The sequence below is a fragment of the Schistocerca piceifrons genome, chromosome 1, assembly GCF_021461385.2.
Source record: "Schistocerca piceifrons isolate TAMUIC-IGC-003096 chromosome 1, iqSchPice1.1, whole genome shotgun sequence".
Classification (NCBI taxonomy): domain Eukaryota; kingdom Metazoa; phylum Arthropoda; class Insecta; order Orthoptera; family Acrididae; genus Schistocerca; species Schistocerca piceifrons.
The window spans coordinates 95,144,409-95,161,899 of NC_060138.1; the positions used below are offsets into that span (position 1 = coordinate 95,144,409).

The window sequence follows — 17,491 nt, forward strand, 5'->3', positions numbered from 1 at the left end:
TAAGGGATCCGCGGAACGGGGTAGCAGTCCCCCTCCCTCGGATGCCTCCGTCACCCCTGCTATGGACTGTGACGCTGGTGCGTCGGTGTAGGTGATTTGTTTTCTCGCTTTTCTCTCTATGGTTCAAGCATACACCTTTCTTACCTTAAACGTTAACCGTATTGAGTCCGACGTTCGCATTGCCTCTTTGCGGCAGTTTATTTACGACGCCTGTGCGGACGTAGTGTTTTTGCAGGAAGTGTTGTTTTCTGATCTCTCTCTACCTGGATTTCAAACTGTTTTTAATGTCGCGCCGGAATATTCAACAGGAACTGCTCTTTTCTTTCGAGAGGGCATTCCTATTACTGACATTGAATTCCTTGACTCTGGCCGTGGGATTGGTTGTCGTCTTTTTGATCTCCGCCTCGTTGTTTTGTATGCCCCCTCTGGTTCGGGTCACACTGTGGCTCGATCGCGCTTTTATAAAGAAGAGCTTATTTATCTTTTGCGCCAGAGTCCTCGGAGTCTCCTGCTCGGAGGCGATTTTAATTGTGTTTTACGCCCTGCAGACCAGTCCCCCAATTTTAATTATTGCCGTGATTTACATGACTTAGTTCGTACGATGCATCTGCGTGATGTTTGGGAACACAAATATCCAACCCTGGTGAAATATACGTTTTTTACCGCGTCCTCATGCAGTAGACTCGACAGATTCTATTTATCTGATTTTTTATGTGATAAAATTCTTTCTGTCGATGTTATTCCTACTAGTTTTTCTGACCATTGTGCTTTTACTGCAACTGTAAATCTTAGTCGCCAACCTGCAAAACTTTATCGTTCCCAGTGGATGTTAAATGTTTCCCACCTTGCCGACAGTGCTATGGATGATGTTATAAGTGGCGTGTGGGAGCGATGTCTTCGCTCTGTCCCGCGATACCCCTCCTTGCTGGTTTGGTGGACTGCGTTTGCCAAGCCCAAGATTCGTCAGACTTTGATTTTCTACTGTGCTGCTAGGACGCGTGATTTTAAGAACACGTATGAATATTACTACTCTGTCCTGCGTGAACTATATGACGCGGCGGGTACCTCTCCACTGCGGATCCATGATGTTCGTCGTATTAAAGCCAAGCTCTTGAGCCTTAAACGACGACAGATGGATGGTCTGCGAGTTAAGTCGAAACCTCACTCTCTTGTTGAAGGTGAACTGACATCCTTGTACCACCTGCTACGGCATCAGACTCGTCGTCGTCGCTCCTTCATCTCTTCTCTTACGGTGGATGATGGGCGACAGCTTAGTGCACAGGAGGAAATGGTTCGTGCTCTTCATCAGTATTACACTAGTCTCTATTCTGCCGATGATTCTGGTGAGTCTCTTTCGGATGATGTCTTTGGGGATCTAACTGCGACGATCGCGCCTGACGCGAACGGCGAATTTCTCCGGGAGTTCCAGGTAGATGATGTTTTCGATTTTATTGCTCGCTCTCCGTCCAGTAAATCGCCGGGTCCAGACGGCCTGCCTAAAGAATTTTATCTCCGTTTTTGGCCTCTTTTGGGTGGCATTTTTACGCAGATTTTAAATGAGATTGTCAGAGGGATGGATGTGCCTGCCGATTTTAAAGTAGGGAAAATTGTTTTAATTCCGAAGTCCTCTGGTCGTTTATCTGCTGCCAATCTTCGTCCGCTCACATTGCTGAATTTTGACTATAAGACAGCTGCTAGAGCGCTCAATAGCCGGCTGTCTTCTCTGCTTCGGGGTGTGATTGGTGCACATCAATGTTGTTTTCATGATAGATCTATTCTGACACCAGTAGCCGAATATCGGGATGTTGTCTCGGTTGCGGCGGTTACAAACGTACATTGTGCCTTTGCCTTCCTTGATTTTTATAAGGCTTTTGATCACGTCAGTCATGTGTTTTTAGATCGTGTTTTAGGTACAATAGGTTTTAACGCTTCATCACGTGGTGTTCTTGGCAATTTGTACAGGGGAATAACAGCTCGGGTGTCTGTCAATGGGCAGCTGACGCCGCCCATTGCTATCCGCCGCGGAGTGCCTCAGGGTAGTCCGCTCTCTATGTCTTTATTCGTTTTGTCCCTGGAACCGCTGCTTCGGACTATTGCTCTCAAGCTTCAGGGTATGTCCCTCTCTGGTGGGAAGCTCTCGGTTAAGGCATATGCGGATGATGTCGTTGTTCTCCTCCGTCAACGAGATGATATCCCGTTGTTGAAAGGGGCAGTTGATGCATACTGTCGTGTCTCTGGAGCGCGTCTCAATCAGGGTAAATGTAAGTTCCTTGATATTCGAGGATTTCGCGATGCTGACGTCCCTTGGGCCACTTTTGTCGATCGCCATACGTCCTTGGGGATTATCATTGATCGGTGTCCTCTAAAAATGGCGGCTCTCAATTGGAAATCTGTCACCGAGAAGATACAGGGGGCTCTGATGGTCCATGAGCAGCGCTCTGCTACCATTTTGCAAAAAGTCCGAATTTTAGACACCTACGTCCTATGTAAAGCTTATTATGTTGCTCAGCTGTTCCCACTTCCCATGATGGTGGCGAAAAGGTTGCGCCAATTGTCTAGCAGGTTTATATGGAAGGGCCATCTATTCAAGTTACGTTACGAGGTAATGACGAAACCGCGTCTCTCCGGAGGCTTGGGCCTCTCTGACATTACTCGCAAGGCGTCTGCTTTGTACGTCCGCCGAACGACTCTAATTGTTACGCAAGAAGTGACTTCAATTACATCCAGGCTTTTTACTGTTGTGCGTCCGGCGAGCCTTGCTCCACCTGTCGATGTCGGACGCCTAAATTTTAAGTTGAAACACATTCGGGAATTTTACATTGCGGTGAGTTACCTCGGTGACGTCTTCTTGCGGCGACCGGTGCCAACGACCAAGAGCTTGATTGCCCGCTGGGAGGGGCTGGCCAGTCCCAATCCAATAGAACTGGCGTCTCCATCCGTGTCCTGGAGGAACGTCTGGAAGAACGTTAGTCTGCCGATCCACTCTATGGCCGTGGCGTCCACGTGGTATAGGGTAATAAATAATTTGGTTCCCACCAATGTACGACTGCACCGTATTGGTCTTTCTGACACGGACACCTGTACTCGGTGTGGTCTCCTGGATACCCTTGAACATCGATTCACCTGCTGTGGGCACCTTGCTAATTGGCGTTGGCTCAGGAAACAACTTGCTTTTGTCACTAGGTCTGCTGAAGCCGCTTATACTATTGACATCATCGTCCGGCCCGATTCTTCCTTTTTTCCGCGGACGAAGCTCCATACCGTCATGTGGTTGATTGGCCATTTCGTACATTTTGTCAACAGTTGTCATGAAGAGGATGGACACCTAGCGTTTCGGCAGTACATGCTTACTGCTTACTGGCAGCGCTTGCGATTGCCAGGCCTCCGAGATGATTTTGCCAATATGCTTAGCCTGACATTTGAAAGAGAGGGTGTTGGCTAAGGTCACCTGTGTGAGCCATTTTCTTTTATACTGTTTCTGAATTTGCCGCCTTTATGTATGTTTCTTCTCTACACCAGGACTGAAGTTTTCGTGTTTTAACCTTTATTTCAGTAAGCACTATACATTATATAGTCATGTTTTAGGATTTTAATTTCAGTACTGTACTTCTTTTGAAGTGGCTGTGTGGTGGATATATAAAATAAAAAAAAAAGTGGTTAAGGCGAAAATAAAAAAAAAAAAAAAAAAAAAAAGGGGTATGATTCCTGCTTTGGGTGCAGGAGGTCCCGGGTTCAAATCCCGGACGAGCCCTGCCATTTTGACCGTGCTGAAGAGTAGGTGGAACTCAGCCCCGGTTGCAGCTCCTCAATGAAGGGTAGACGCCTGTTATAGCACGTGGATATAACAAGAAAAAAAGAAAAAAAAAAAAAAAAAAAAAAAAAATGGATAAGGCATCGGTCTCCTAAACCGGGGATTGTGGGTTCGAGTCCCACCAGAGGTACACGTTTTACTCACTGGGGCAAAATCACTCTCACCACATACAGCTGTAATAGTTGAGAAAGCTGGCGTTTCTGAGTGCTTACAGGTATCACAGGTATGACGACGATATGAAAATACGCACTTACTGACAACCAAAAACGAAACGACGGCCATTATCAATCGACCTATTAGCAGCGGAAGTGTTTCAAAGCGTGATGGCGCTGTGAAAGGAAACGCTATTTTGAAATTGCTTGTTGGTAAACAGTATGACCCATATGAATAGTCACTTACCTGTCTTGTGTGCAGGACTTACAGTTCAGAGAGGGAATAGCCTAAGACGGCAGGTATAAGAATTGCCAGCAGAAAGTAGGTGCCTGGACTTCGATACGTCTGAGTATGTACAGGCACACAGGAAAGGCTCATGCGACGTCCTGACTCTCTGCAGACGTAGAGTAGCGCATCAGGAAGGGTACACTTGGCAAGTGTTGATTTGAGCGAGCACACCGCCAGCTTTAGCGCCAGTCAGCCTCTGTGGCCTAATGGATAAGGCATCGGTCTCCTAAACCGGGGATTGTGGGTTCGAGTCCCACCAGAGGTACACGTTTTACTCACTGGGGCAAAATCACTCTCACCACATACAGCTGTAATAGTTGAGAAAGCTGGCGTTTCTGAGTGCTTACAGGTATCACAGGTATGACGACGATATGAAAATACGCACTTACTGACAACCAAAAACGAAACGACGGCCATTATCAATCGACCTATTAGCAGCGGAAGTGTTTCAAAGCGTGATGGCGCTGTGAAAGGAAACGCTATTTTGAAATTGCTTGTTGGTAAACAGTATGACCCATATGAATAGTCACTTACCTGTCTTGTGTGCAGGACTTACAGTTCAGAGAGGGAATAGCCTAAGACGGCAGGTATAAGAATTGCCAGCAGAAAGTAGGTGCCTGGACTTCGATACGTCTGAGTATGTACAGGCACACAGGAAAGGCTCATGCGACGTCCTGACTCTCTGCAGACGTAGAGTAGCGCATCAGGAAGGGTACACTTGGCAAGTGTTGATTTGAGCGAGCACACCGCCAGCTTTAGCGCCAGTCAGCCTCTGTGGCCTAATGGATAAGGCATCGGTCTCCTAAACCGGGGATTGTGGGTTCGAGTCCCACCAGAGGTACACGTTTTACTCACTGGGGCAAAATCACTCTCACCACATACAGCTGTAATAGTTGAGAAAGCTGGCGTTTCTGAGTGCTTACAGGTATCACAGGTATGACGACGATATGAAAATACGCACTTACTGACAACCAAAAACGAAACGACGGCCATTATCAATCGACCTATTAGCAGCGGAAGTGTTTCAAAGCGTGATGGCGCTGTGAAAGGAAACGCTATTTTGAAATTGCTTGTTGGTAAACAGTATGACCCATATGAATAGTCACTTACCTGTCTTGTGTGCAGGACTTACAGTTCAGAGAGGGAATAGCCTAAGACGGCAGGTATAAGAATTGCCAGCAGAAAGTAGGTGCCTGGACTTCGATACGTCTGAGTATGTACAGGCACACAGGAAAGGCTCATGCGACGTCCTGACTCTCTGCAGACGTAGAGTAGCGCATCAGGAAGGGTACACTTGGCAAGTGTTGATTTGAGCGAGCACACCGCCAGCTTTAGCGCCAGTCAGCCTCTGTGGCCTAATGGATAAGGCATCGGTCTCCTAAACCGGGGATTGTGGGTTCGAGTCCCACCAGAGGTACACGTTTTACTCACTGGGGCAAAATCACTCTCACCACATACAGCTGTAATAGTTGAGAAAGCTGGCGTTTCTGAGTGCTTACAGGTATCACAGGTATGACGACGATATGAAAATACGCACTTACTGACAACCAAAAACGAAACGACGGCCATTATCAATCGACCTATTAGCAGCGGAAGTGTTTCAAAGCGTGATGGCGCTGTGAAAGGAAACGCTATTTTGAAATTGCTTGTTGGTAAACAGTATGACCCATATGAATAGTCACTTACCTGTCTTGTGTGCAGGACTTACAGTTCAGAGAGGGAATAGCCTAAGACGGCAGGTATAAGAATTGCCAGCAGAAAGTAGGTGCCTGGACTTCGATACGTCTGAGTATGTACAGGCACACAGGAAAGGCTCATGCGACGTCCTGACTCTCTGCAGATGTAGAGTAGCGCATCAGGAAGGGTACACTTGGCAAGTGTTGATTTGAGCGAGCACACCGCCAGCTTTAGCGCCAGTCAGCCTCTGTGGCCTAATGGATAAGGCATCGGTCTCCTAAACCGGGGATTGTGGGTTCGAGTCCCACCAGAGGTACACGTTTTACTCACTGGGGCAAAATCACTCTCACCACATACAGCTGTAATAGTTGAGAAAGCTGGCGTTTCTGAGTGCTTACAGGTATCACAGGTATGACGACGATATGAAAATACGCACTTACTGACAACCAAAAACGAAACGACGGCCATTATCAATCGACCTATTAGCAGCGGAAGTGTTTCAAAGCGTGATGGCGCTGTGAAAGGAAACGCTATTTTGAAATTGCTTGTTGGTAAACAGTATGACCCATATGAATAGTCACTTACCTGTCTTGTGTGCAGGACTTACAGTTCAGAGAGGGAATAGCCTAAGACGGCAGGTATAAGAATTGCCAGCAGAAAGTAGGTGCCTGGACTTCGATACGTCTGAGTATGTACAGGCACACAGGAAAGGCTCATGCGACGTCCTGACTCTCTGCAGACGTAGAGTAGCGCATCAGGAAGGGTACACTTGGCAAGTGTTGATTTGAGCGAGCACACCGCCAGCTTTAGCGCCAGTCAGCCTCTGTGGCCTAATGGATAAGGCATCGGTCTCCTAAACCGGGGATTGTGGGTTCGAGTCCCACCAGAGGTACACGTTTTACTCACTGGGGCAAAATCACTCTCACCACATACAGCTGTAATAGTTGAGAAAGCTGGCGTTTCTGAGTGCTTACAGGTATCACAGGTATGACGACGATATGAAAATACGCACTTACTGACAACCAAAAACGAAACGACGGCCATTATCAATCGACCTATTAGCAGCGGAAGTGTTTCAAAGCGTGATGGCGCTGTGAAAGGAAACGCTATTTTGAAATTGCTTGTTGGTAAACAGTATGACCCATATGAATAGTCACTTACCTGTCTTGTGTGCAGGACTTACAGTTCAGAGAGGGAATAGCCTAAGACGGCAGGTATAAGAATTGCCAGCAGAAAGTAGGTGCCTGGACTTCGATACGTCTGAGTATGTACAGGCACACAGGAAAGGCTCATGCGACGTCCTGACTCTCTGCAGACGTAGAGTAGCGCATCAGGAAGGGTACACTTGGCAAGTGTTGATTTGAGCGAGCACACCGCCAGCTTTAGCGCCAGTCAGCCTCTGTGGCCTAATGGATAAGGCATCGGTCTCCTAAACCGGGGATTGTGGGTTCGAGTCCCACCAGAGGTACACGTTTTACTCACTGGGGCAAAATCACTCTCACCACATACAGCTGTAATAGTTGAGAAAGCTGGCGTTTCTGAGTGCTTACAGGTATCACAGGTATGACGACGATATGAAAATACGCACTTACTGACAACCAAAAACGAAACGACGGCCATTATCAATCGACCTATTAGCAGCGGAAGTGTTTCAAAGCGTGATGGCGCTGTGAAAGGAAACGCTATTTTGAAATTGCTTGTTGGTAAACAGTATGACCCATATGAATAGTCACTTACCTGTCTTGTGTGCAGGACTTACAGTTCAGAGAGGGAATAGCCTAAGACGGCAGGTATAAGAATTGCCAGCAGAAAGTAGGTGCCTGGACTTCGATACGTCTGAGTATGTACAGGCATACAGGAAAGGCTCATGCGACGTCCTGACTCTCTGCAGACGTAGAGTAGCGCATCAGGAAGGGTACACTTGGCAAGTGTTGATTTGAGCGAGCACACCGCCAGCTTTAGCGCCAGTCAGCCTCTGTGGCCTAATGGATAAGGCATCGGTCTCCTAAACCGGGGATTGTGGGTTCGAGTCCCACCAGAGGTACACGTTTTACTCACTGGGGCAAAATCACTCTCACCACATACAGCTGTAATAGTTGAGAAAGCTGGCGTTTCTGAGTGCTTACAGGTATCACAGGTATGACGACGATATGAAAATACGCACTTACTGACAACCAAAAACGAAACGACGGCCATTATCAATCGACCTATTAGCAGCGGAAGTGTTTCAAAGCGTGATGGCGCTGTGAAAGGAAACGCTATTTTGAAATTGCTTGTTGGTAAACAGTATGACCCATATGAATAGTCACTTACCTGTCTTGTGTGCAGGACTTACAGTTCAGAGAGGGAATAGCCTAAGACGGCAGGTATAAGAATTGCCAGCAGAAAGTAGGTGCCTGGACTTCGATACGTCTGAGTATGTACAGGCACACAGGAAAGGCTCATGCGACGTCCTGACTCTCTGCAGACGTAGAGTAGCGCATCAGGAAGGGTACACTTGGCAAGTGTTGATTTGAGCGAGCACACCGCCAGCTTTAGCGCCAGTCAGCCTCTGTGGCCTAATGGATAAGGCATCGGTCTCCTAAACCGGGGATTGTGGGTTCGAGTCCCACCAGAGGTACACGTTTTACTCACTGGGGCAAAATCACTCTCACCACATACAGCTGTAATAGTTGAGAAAGCTGGCGTTTCTGAGTGCTTACAGGTATCACAGGTACGACGACGATATGAAAATACGCACTTACTGACAACCAAAAACGAAACGACGGCCATTATCAATCGACCTATTAGCAGCGGAAGTGTTTCAAAGCGTGATGGCGCTGTGAAAGGAAACGCTATTTTGAAATTGCTTGTTGGTAAACAGTATGACCCATATGAATAGTCACTTACCTGTCTTGTGTGCAGGACTTACAGTTCAGAGAGGGAATAGCCTAAGACGGCAGGTATAAGAATTGCCAGCAGAAAGTAGGTGCCTGGACTTCGATACGTCTGAGTATGTACAGGCACACAGGAAAGGCTCATGCGACGTCCTGACTCTCTGCAGACGTAGAGTAGCGCATCAGGAAGGGTACACTTGGCAAGTGTTGATTTGAGCGAGCACACCGCCAGCTTTAGCGCCAGTCAGCCTCTGTGGCCTAATGGATAAGGCATCGGTCTCCTAAACCGGGGATTGTGGGTTCGAGTCCCACCAGAGGTACACGTTTTACTCACTGGGGCAAAATCACTCTCACCACATACAGCTGTAATAGTTGAGAAAGCTGGCGTTTCTGAGTGCTTACAGGTATCACAGGTATGACGACGATATGAAAATACGCACTTACTGACAACCAAAAACGAAACGACGGCCATTATCAATCGACCTATTAGCAGCGGAAGTGTTTCAAAGCGTGATGGCGCTGTGAAAGGAAACGCTATTTTGAAATTGCTTGTTGGTAAACAGTATGACCCATATGAATAGTCACTTACCTGTCTTGTGTGCAGGACTTACAGTTCAGAGAGGGAATAGCCTAAGACGGCAGGTATAAGAATTGCCAGCAGAAAGTAGGTGCCTGGACTTCGATACGTCTGAGTATGTACAGGCACACAGGAAAGGCTCATGCGACGTCCTGACTCTCTGCAGACGTAGAGTAGCGCATCAGGAAGGGTACACTTGGCAAGTGTTGATTTGAGCGAGCACACCGCCAGCTTTAGCGCCAGTCAGCCTCTGTGGCCTAATGGATAAGGCATCGGTCTCCTAAACCGGGGATTGTGGGTTCGAGTCCCACCAGAGGTACACGTTTTACTCACTGGGGCAAAATCACTCTCACCACATACAGCTGTAATAGTTGAGAAAGCTGGCGTTTCTGAGTGCTTACAGGTATCACAGGTATGACGACGATATGAAAATACGCACTTACTGACAACCAAAAACGAAACGACGGCCATTATCAATCGACCTATTAGCAGCGGAAGTGTTTCAAAGCGTGATGGCGCTGTGAAAGGAAACGCTATTTTGAAATTGCTTGTTGGTAAACAGTATGACCCATATGAATAGTCACTTACCTGTCTTGTGTGCAGGACTTACAGTTCAGAGAGGGAATAGCCTAAGACGGCAGGTATAAGAATTGCCAGCAGAAAGTAGGTGCCTGGACTTCGATACGTCTGAGTATGTACAGGCACACAGGAAAGGCTCATGCGACGTCCTGACTCTCTGCAGACGTAGAGTAGCGCATCAGGAAGGGTACACTTGGCAAGTGTTGATTTGACCGAGCACACCGCCAGCTTTAGCGCCAGTCAGCCTCTGTGGCCTAATGGATAAGGCATCGGTCTCCTAAACCGGGGATTGTGGGTTCGAGTCCCACCAGAGGTACACGTTTTACTCACTGGGGCAAAATCACTCTCACCACATACAGCTGTAATAGTTGAGAAAGCTGGCGTTTCTGAGTGCTTACAGGTATCACAGGTATGACGACGATATGAAAATACGCACTTACTGACAACCAAAAACGAAACGACGGCCATTATCAATCGACCTATTAGCAGCGGAAGTGTTTCAAAGCGTGATGGCGCTGTGAAAGGAAACGCTATTTTGAAATTGCTTGTTGGTAAACAGTATGACCCATATGAATAGTCACTTACCTGTCTTGTGTGCAGGACTTACAGTTCAGAGAGGGAATAGCCTAAGACGGCAGGTATAAGAATTGCCAGCAGAAAGTAGGTGCCTGGACTTCGATACGTCTGAGTATGTACAGGCACACAGGAAAGGCTCATGCGACGTCCTGACTCTCTGCAGACGTAGAGTAGCGCATCAGGAAGGGTACACTTGGCAAGTGTTGATTTGAGCGAGCACACCGCCAGCTTTAGCGCCAGTCAGCCTCTGTGGCCTAATGGATAAGGCATCGGTCTCCTAAACCGGGGATTGTGGGTTCGAGTCCCACCAGAGGTACACGTTTTACTCACTGGGGCAAAATCACTCTCACCACATACAGCTGTAATAGTTGAGAAAGCTGGCGTTTCTGAGTGCTTACAGGTATCACAGGTATGACGACGATATGAAAATACGCACTTACTGACAACCAAAAACGAAACGACGGCCATTATCAATCGACCTATTAGCAGCGGAAGTGTTTCAAAGCGTGATGGCGCTGTGAAAGGAAACGCTATTTTGAAATTGCTTGTTGGTAAACAGTATGACCCATATGAATAGTCACTTACCTGTCTTGTGTGCAGGACTTACAGTTCAGAGAGGGAATAGCCTAAGACGGCAGGTATAAGAATTGCCAGCAGAAAGTAGGTGCCTGGACTTCGATACGTCTGAGTATGTACAGGCACACAGGAAAGGCTCATGCGACGTCCTGACTCTCTGCAGACGTAGAGTAGCGCATCAGGAAGGGTACACTTGGCAAGTGTTGATTTGAGCGAGCACACCGCCAGCTTTAGCGCCAGTCAGCCTCTGTGGCCTAATGGATAAGGCATCGGTCTCCTAAACCGGGGATTGTGGGTTCGAGTCCCACCAGAGGTACACGTTTTACTCACTGGGGCAAAATCACTCTCACCACATACAGCTGTAATAGTTGAGAAAGCTGGCGTTTCTGAGTGCTTACAGGTATCACAGGTATGACGACGATATGAAAATACGCACTTACTGACAACCAAAAACGAAACGACGGCCATTATCAATCGACCTATTAGCAGCGGAAGTGTTTCAAAGCGTGATGGCGCTGTGAAAGGAAACGCTATTTTGAAATTGCTTGTTGGTAAACAGTATGACCCATATGAATAGTCACTTACCTGTCTTGTGTGCAGGACTTACAGTTCAGAGAGGGAATAGCCTAAGACGGCAGGTATAAGAATTGCCAGCAGAAAGTAGGTGCCTGGACTTCGATACGTCTGAGTATGTACAGGCACACAGGAAAGGCTCATGCGACGTCCTGACTCTCTGCAGACGTAGAGTAGCGCATCAGGAAGGGTACACTTGGCAAGTGTTGATTTGAGCGAGCACACCGCCAGCTTTAGCGCCAGTCAGCCTCTGTGGCCTAATGGATAAGGCATCGGTCTCCTAAACCGGGGATTGTGGGTTCGAGTCCCACCAGAGGTACACGTTTTACTCACTGGGGCAAAATCACTCTCACCACATACAGCTGTAATAGTTGAGAAAGCTGGCGTTTCTGAGTGCTTACAGGTATCACAGGTATGACGACGATATGAAAATACGCACTTACTGACAACCAAAAACGAAACGACGGCCATTATCAATCGACCTATTAGCAGCGGAAGTGTTTCAAAGCGTGATGGCGCTGTGAAAGGAAACGCTATTTTGAAATTGCTTGTTGGTAAACAGTATGACCCATATGAATAGTCACTTACCTGTCTTGTGTGCAGGACTTACAGTTCAGAGAGGGAATAGCCTAAGACGGCAGGTATAAGAATTGCCAGCAGAAAGTAGGTGCCTGGACTTCGATACGTCTGAGTATGTACAGGCACACAGGAAAGGCTCATGCGACGTCCTGACTCTCTGCAGACGTAGAGTAGCGCATCAGGAAGGGTACACTTGGCAAGTGTTGATTTGAGCGAGCACACCGCCAGCTTTAGCGCCAGTCAGCCTCTGTGGCCTAATGGATAAGGCATCGGTCTCCTAAACCGGGGATTGTGGGTTCGAGTCCCACCAGAGGTACACGTTTTACTCACTGGGGCAAAATCACTCTCACCACATACAGCTGTAATAGTTGAGAAAGCTGGCGTTTCTGAGTGCTTACAGGTATCACAGGTATGACGACGATATGAAAATACGCACTTACTGACAACCAAAAACGAAACGACGGCCATTATCAATCGACCTATTAGCAGCGGAAGTGTTTCAAAGCGTGATGGCGCTGTGAAAGGAAACGCTATTTTGAAATTGCTTGTTGGTAAACAGTATGACCCATATGAATAGTCACTTACCTGTCTTGTGTGCAGGACTTACAGTTCAGAGAGGGAATAGCCTAAGACGGCAGGTATAAGAATTGCCAGCAGAAAGTAGGTGCCTGGACTTCGATACGTCTGAGTATGTACAGGCACACAGGAAAGGCTCATGCGACGTCCTGACTCTCTGCAGACGTAGAGTAGCGCATCAGGAAGGGTACACTTGGCAAGTGTTGATTTGAGCGAGCACACCGCCAGCTTTAGCGCCAGTCAGCCTCTGTGGCCTAATGGATAAGGCATCGGTCTCCTAAACCGGGGATTGTGGGTTCGAGTCCCACCAGAGGTACACGTTTTACTCACTGGGGCAAAATCACTCTCACCACATACAGCTGTAATAGTTGAGAAAGCTGGCGTTTCTGAGTGCTTACAGGTATCACAGGTATGACGACGATATGAAAATACGCACTTACTGACAACCAAAAACGAAACGACGGCCATTATCAATCGACCTATTAGCAGCGGAAGTGTTTCAAAGCGTGATGGCGCTGTGAAAGGAAACGCTATTTTGAAATTGCTTGTAGGTAAACAGTATGACCCATATGAATAGTCACTTACCTGTCTTGTGTGCAGGACTTACAGTTCAGAGAGGGAATAGCCTAAGACGGCAGGTATAAGAATTGCCAGCAGAAAGTAGGTGCCTGGACTTCGATACGTCTGAGTATGTACAGGCACACAGGAAAGGCTCATGCGACGTCCTGACTCTCTGCAGACGTAGAGTAGCGCATCAGGAAGGGTACACTTGGCAAGTGTTGATTTGAGCGAGCACACCGCCAGCTTTAGCGCCAGTCAGCCTCTGTGGCCTAATGGACAGTTCCGCTTTAGACGCCGTGCAGTGTGGACGTGCCTAGTCTTCCGCTCCGCCGTAGCGTTACGTATAGTGGACTATCGTTTTTGTTTACGTGTTGTGTTGCAACTTCTGAGAGTGTTTCTCCGTCGTTGTTTCGTACCTTGTGTTACTTTCTGTCCTTATTTCAGTGTTTTTTGTGTAGCGGTTTCGACCGCATATTTTGAAAATGTCGTCCCAGGTTATTCCTCGTCAGGCTACAGTTAGTTTTGCTTTTGACAAGTCAACCCGCCATGTGCAACCTAGTTCTCTTGAGATTCATGATTGGTTGGTAGATACCTTTGGTGTTCATTCGGATCAGGTGCACACTGCTTATTTTGATACTGAACTGTATGTTTTCTTTGTTAAGTTTATGGACCCACTTCAGGTTGATAAAATTCTTTCTAAATATGGTCATCAAGTTCTCTTTCGGCATCGGGATGATTCTGTAAGTACCGTGCTGCTTTCCAATGCTTCCATCACGTATACCAATGTTCGTGTTTACAACCTTCCACCGGAGGTGGATAATGTCTATCTGAAGGAGGGTCTACAGAAGTATGGTGATGTAAAGAGCATTCGCCTTGAACGCTGGTCAAGCCAACATCGCCTGCAATGTTACAGTGGTATTCGTTCAGTCGAAATGCACGTTAAGCAGAATATTCCATCTCACCTGCAGATCGGTGGATATCGTGTCCATGTAACATATAGTGGTCAGGTTGGCACCTGTTTTTTGTGCAATGAAAGTGGTCACGTGCGTACCGACTGTCCGCGGAGAGTTTTTGTTTTAAAAAATTCTCTCGAACAGCGTCGCAAGTTAACGGTCGCTGACCTCGTTGCAGGTGGTTCTGCTCTTGGTGTAGCACAGTCCAGTGGTAGTAGCGCCCCTCCACAGGTTTTGCGCACCCCTGATACAGAATTTCCTCCTTTGCGTGCTAAATCTGATGTTGTTCCGTCTGTCCCTCAGGTGGGTGTGCCACTTTTGAATAATAAGAGGCGTCGCCCACACGATGGAAATAGTACGGATGAGGATCTCCCTGAGATGCCCCAGTCCGAGCGACCGGCATCCTCCGAGCCACTGTGTACTGTAGCTGCTCCCTGCCCTCCTGAGGTAGCGGTTCCGGTGGCGGCTGCTGGCGCCCCTCCGGCCTCCGACGCAGCTTCTCTCGAGTCGGGTCGTCGGTCGGGCCTGTTGGCGCCGTCTTCCGAACCGACTTCGATGTCACAACAAGTGGAGCCGCGACAACTTCCTGCTTCGCTGCCCCATACCTCTGCCAGCGGAGCTGCTCCGCTTCCTTCCAACTCTGCGGCCTCGGACCTTCCTGCTCACGTTTCGCCTCCGTGCAGTCCATGTTTGCCGGAAGCTAGTGCAGGTGTTGGCCAGTCCGTTTTGTCGGATGTTTCCCCCGCGACCCCGGATCCCGCATGTGGACCGGCGCGGGTGGTGTCGGATACAGAACTTGACCCTCCTACGTCACCGGCGGCTGAAGTTTCCTTGCCCGTCAGCCGACGCAAGTTACGCGTTCAGCCGAACGTTAATGCTGTTCGTAAAAAACCGAAACGTAAGGGATCCGCGGAACGGGGTAGCAGTCCCCCTCCCTCGGATGCCTCTGTCACCCCTGCTATGGACTGTGACGCTGGTGCGTCGGTGTAGGTGATTTGTTTTCTCGCTTTTCTCTCTATGGTTCAAGCATACACCTTTCTTACCTTAAATGTTAACCGTATTGAGTCCGACGTTCGCATTGCCTCTTTGCGGCAGTTTATTTACGACGCCTGTGCGGACGTAGTGTTTTTGCAGGAAGTGTTGTTTTCTGATCTCTCTCTACCTGGATTTCAAACTGTTTTTAATGTCGCGCCGGAATATTCAACAGGAACTGCTCTTTTCTTTCGAGAGGGCATTCCTATTACTGACATTGAATTCCTTGACTCTGGCCGTGGGATTGGTTGTCGTCTTTTTGATCTCCGCCTCGTTGTTTTGTATGCCCCCTCTGGTTCGGGTCACACTGTGGCTCGATCGCGCTTTTATAAAGAAGAGCTTATTTATCTTTTGCGCCAGAGTCCTCGGAGTCTCCTGCTCGGAGGCGATTTTAATTGTGTTTTACGCCCTGCAGACCAGTCCCCCAATTTTAATTATTGCCGTGAATTACATGACTTAGTTCGTACGATGCATCTGCGTGATGTTTGGGAACACAAATATCCAACCCTGGTGAAATATACGTTTTTTACCGCGTCCTCATGCAGTAGACTCGACAGATTCTATTTATCTGATTTTTTATGTGATAAAATTCTTTCTGTCGATGTTATTCCTACTAGTTTTTCTGACCATTGTGCTTTTACTGCAACTGTAAATCTTAGTCGCCAACCTGCAAAACTTTATCGTTCCCAGTGGATGTTAAATGTTTCCCACCTTGCCGACAGTGCTATGGATGATGTTATAAGTGGCGTGTGGGAGCGATGTCTTCGCTCTGTCCCGCGATACCCCTCCTTGCTGGTTTGGTGGACTGCGTTTGCCAAGCCCAAGATTCGTCAGACTTTGATTTTCTACTGTGCTGCTAGGACGCGTGATTTTAAGAACACGTATGAATATTACTACTCTGTCCTGCGTGAACTATATGACGCGGCGGGTACCTCTCCACTGCGGATCCATGATGTTCGTCGTATTAAAGCCAAGCTCTTGAGCCTTAAACGACGACAGATGGATGGTCTGCGAGTTAAGTCGAAACCTCACTCTCTTATTGAAGGTGAACTGACATCCTTGTACCACCTGCTACGGCATCAGACTCGTCGTCGTCGCTCCTTCATCTCTTCTCTTACGGTGGATGATGGGCGACAGCTTATTGCACAGGAGGAAATGGTTCGTGCTCTTCATCAGTATTACACTAGTCTATATTCTGCCGATGATTCTGGTGAGTCTCTTTCGGATGATGTCTTTGGGGACCTAACTGCGACGATCGCGCCTGACGCGAACGGCGAATTTCTCCGGGAGCTCCAGGTAGATGATGTTTTCGATTTTATTGCTCGCTCTCCGTCCAGTAAATCGCCGGGTCCAGACGGCCTGCCTAAAGAATTTTATCTCCGTTTTTGGCCTCTTTTGGGTGACATTTTTACGCAGATTTTAAATGAGATTGTCAGGGGGATGGATGTGCCTGCCGATTTTAAAGTAGGGAAAATTGTTTTACTCCCGAAGTCCTCTGGTCGTTTATCTGCTGCCAATCTTCGTCCGCTCACATTGCTGAATTTTGACTATAAGACAGCTGCTAGAGCGCTCAATAGCCGGTTGTCTTCTCTGCTTCGGGGTGTGATTGGTGCACATCAATGTTGTTTTCATGATAGATCTATTCTGACACCAGTAGCCGAATATCGGGATGTTGTCTCGGTTGCGGCGGTTACAAACGTACATTGTGCCTTTGCCTTCCTTGATTTTTATAAGGCTTTTGATCACGTCAGTCATGTGTTTTTAGATCGTGTTTTAGGTACAATAGGTTTTAACGCTTCATCACGTGGTGTTCTTGGCAATTTGTATAGGGGAATAACAGCTCGGGTGTCAGTCAATGGGCAGCTGACGCCGCCCATTGCTATCCGCCGCGGAGTGCCTCAGGGTAGTCCGCTCTCTATGTCTTTATTCGTATTGTCCCTGGAACCGCTGCTTCGCACTATTGCTCTCAAGCTTCAGGGTATGTCCCTCTCTGGTGGGAAGCTCTCTGTTAAGGCATATGCGGATGATGTCGTTGTTCTCCTCCGTCAACGTGATGATATCCCGTTGTTGAAAGGGGCGGTTGATGCATACTGTCGTGTCTCTG

At 47.9% G+C, this 17,491-nt stretch overlaps 16 non-coding genes across 16 annotated transcripts; all 16 read left to right on the plus strand.

Annotated features, from left to right (window-relative positions):
• The first annotated feature begins 4,444 nt into the window (after positions 1–4,444).
• Positions 4,445–4,517, plus strand: Trnar-ccu. Its single transcript has one exon. It is a non-coding gene; the product is annotated as a tRNA-Arg (tRNA).
• A 503-nt stretch (positions 4,518–5,020) lies between these two features.
• On the plus strand, positions 5,021–5,093 carry Trnar-ccu. Its single transcript has one exon. It is a non-coding gene; the product is annotated as a tRNA-Arg (tRNA).
• A 503-nt stretch (positions 5,094–5,596) lies between these two features.
• On the plus strand, positions 5,597–5,669 carry Trnar-ccu. The gene has a single exon. It is a non-coding gene; the product is annotated as a tRNA-Arg (tRNA).
• Positions 5,670–6,172: 503 nt separating this feature from the next.
• On the plus strand, positions 6,173–6,245 carry Trnar-ccu. Its single transcript has one exon. It is a non-coding gene; the product is annotated as a tRNA-Arg (tRNA).
• Positions 6,246–6,748: 503 nt separating this feature from the next.
• On the plus strand, positions 6,749–6,821 carry Trnar-ccu. Its single transcript has one exon. It is a non-coding gene; the product is annotated as a tRNA-Arg (tRNA).
• Positions 6,822–7,324: 503 nt separating this feature from the next.
• Trnar-ccu lies at positions 7,325–7,397 on the plus strand. Its single transcript has one exon. It is a non-coding gene; the product is annotated as a tRNA-Arg (tRNA).
• Positions 7,398–7,900: 503 nt separating this feature from the next.
• On the plus strand, positions 7,901–7,973 carry Trnar-ccu. Its single transcript has one exon. It is a non-coding gene; the product is annotated as a tRNA-Arg (tRNA).
• A 503-nt stretch (positions 7,974–8,476) lies between these two features.
• On the plus strand, positions 8,477–8,549 carry Trnar-ccu. Its single transcript has one exon. It is a non-coding gene; the product is annotated as a tRNA-Arg (tRNA).
• Positions 8,550–9,052: 503 nt separating this feature from the next.
• Positions 9,053–9,125, plus strand: Trnar-ccu. The gene has a single exon. It is a non-coding gene; the product is annotated as a tRNA-Arg (tRNA).
• Positions 9,126–9,628: 503 nt separating this feature from the next.
• Trnar-ccu lies at positions 9,629–9,701 on the plus strand. The gene has a single exon. It is a non-coding gene; the product is annotated as a tRNA-Arg (tRNA).
• Positions 9,702–10,204: 503 nt separating this feature from the next.
• Trnar-ccu lies at positions 10,205–10,277 on the plus strand. The gene has a single exon. It is a non-coding gene; the product is annotated as a tRNA-Arg (tRNA).
• A 503-nt stretch (positions 10,278–10,780) lies between these two features.
• On the plus strand, positions 10,781–10,853 carry Trnar-ccu. Its single transcript has one exon. It is a non-coding gene; the product is annotated as a tRNA-Arg (tRNA).
• Positions 10,854–11,356: 503 nt separating this feature from the next.
• Trnar-ccu lies at positions 11,357–11,429 on the plus strand. The gene has a single exon. It is a non-coding gene; the product is annotated as a tRNA-Arg (tRNA).
• A 503-nt stretch (positions 11,430–11,932) lies between these two features.
• On the plus strand, positions 11,933–12,005 carry Trnar-ccu. The gene has a single exon. It is a non-coding gene; the product is annotated as a tRNA-Arg (tRNA).
• Positions 12,006–12,508: 503 nt separating this feature from the next.
• Trnar-ccu lies at positions 12,509–12,581 on the plus strand. The gene has a single exon. It is a non-coding gene; the product is annotated as a tRNA-Arg (tRNA).
• A 503-nt stretch (positions 12,582–13,084) lies between these two features.
• On the plus strand, positions 13,085–13,157 carry Trnar-ccu. Its single transcript has one exon. It is a non-coding gene; the product is annotated as a tRNA-Arg (tRNA).
• Positions 13,158–17,491: the final 4,334 nt, after the last annotated feature.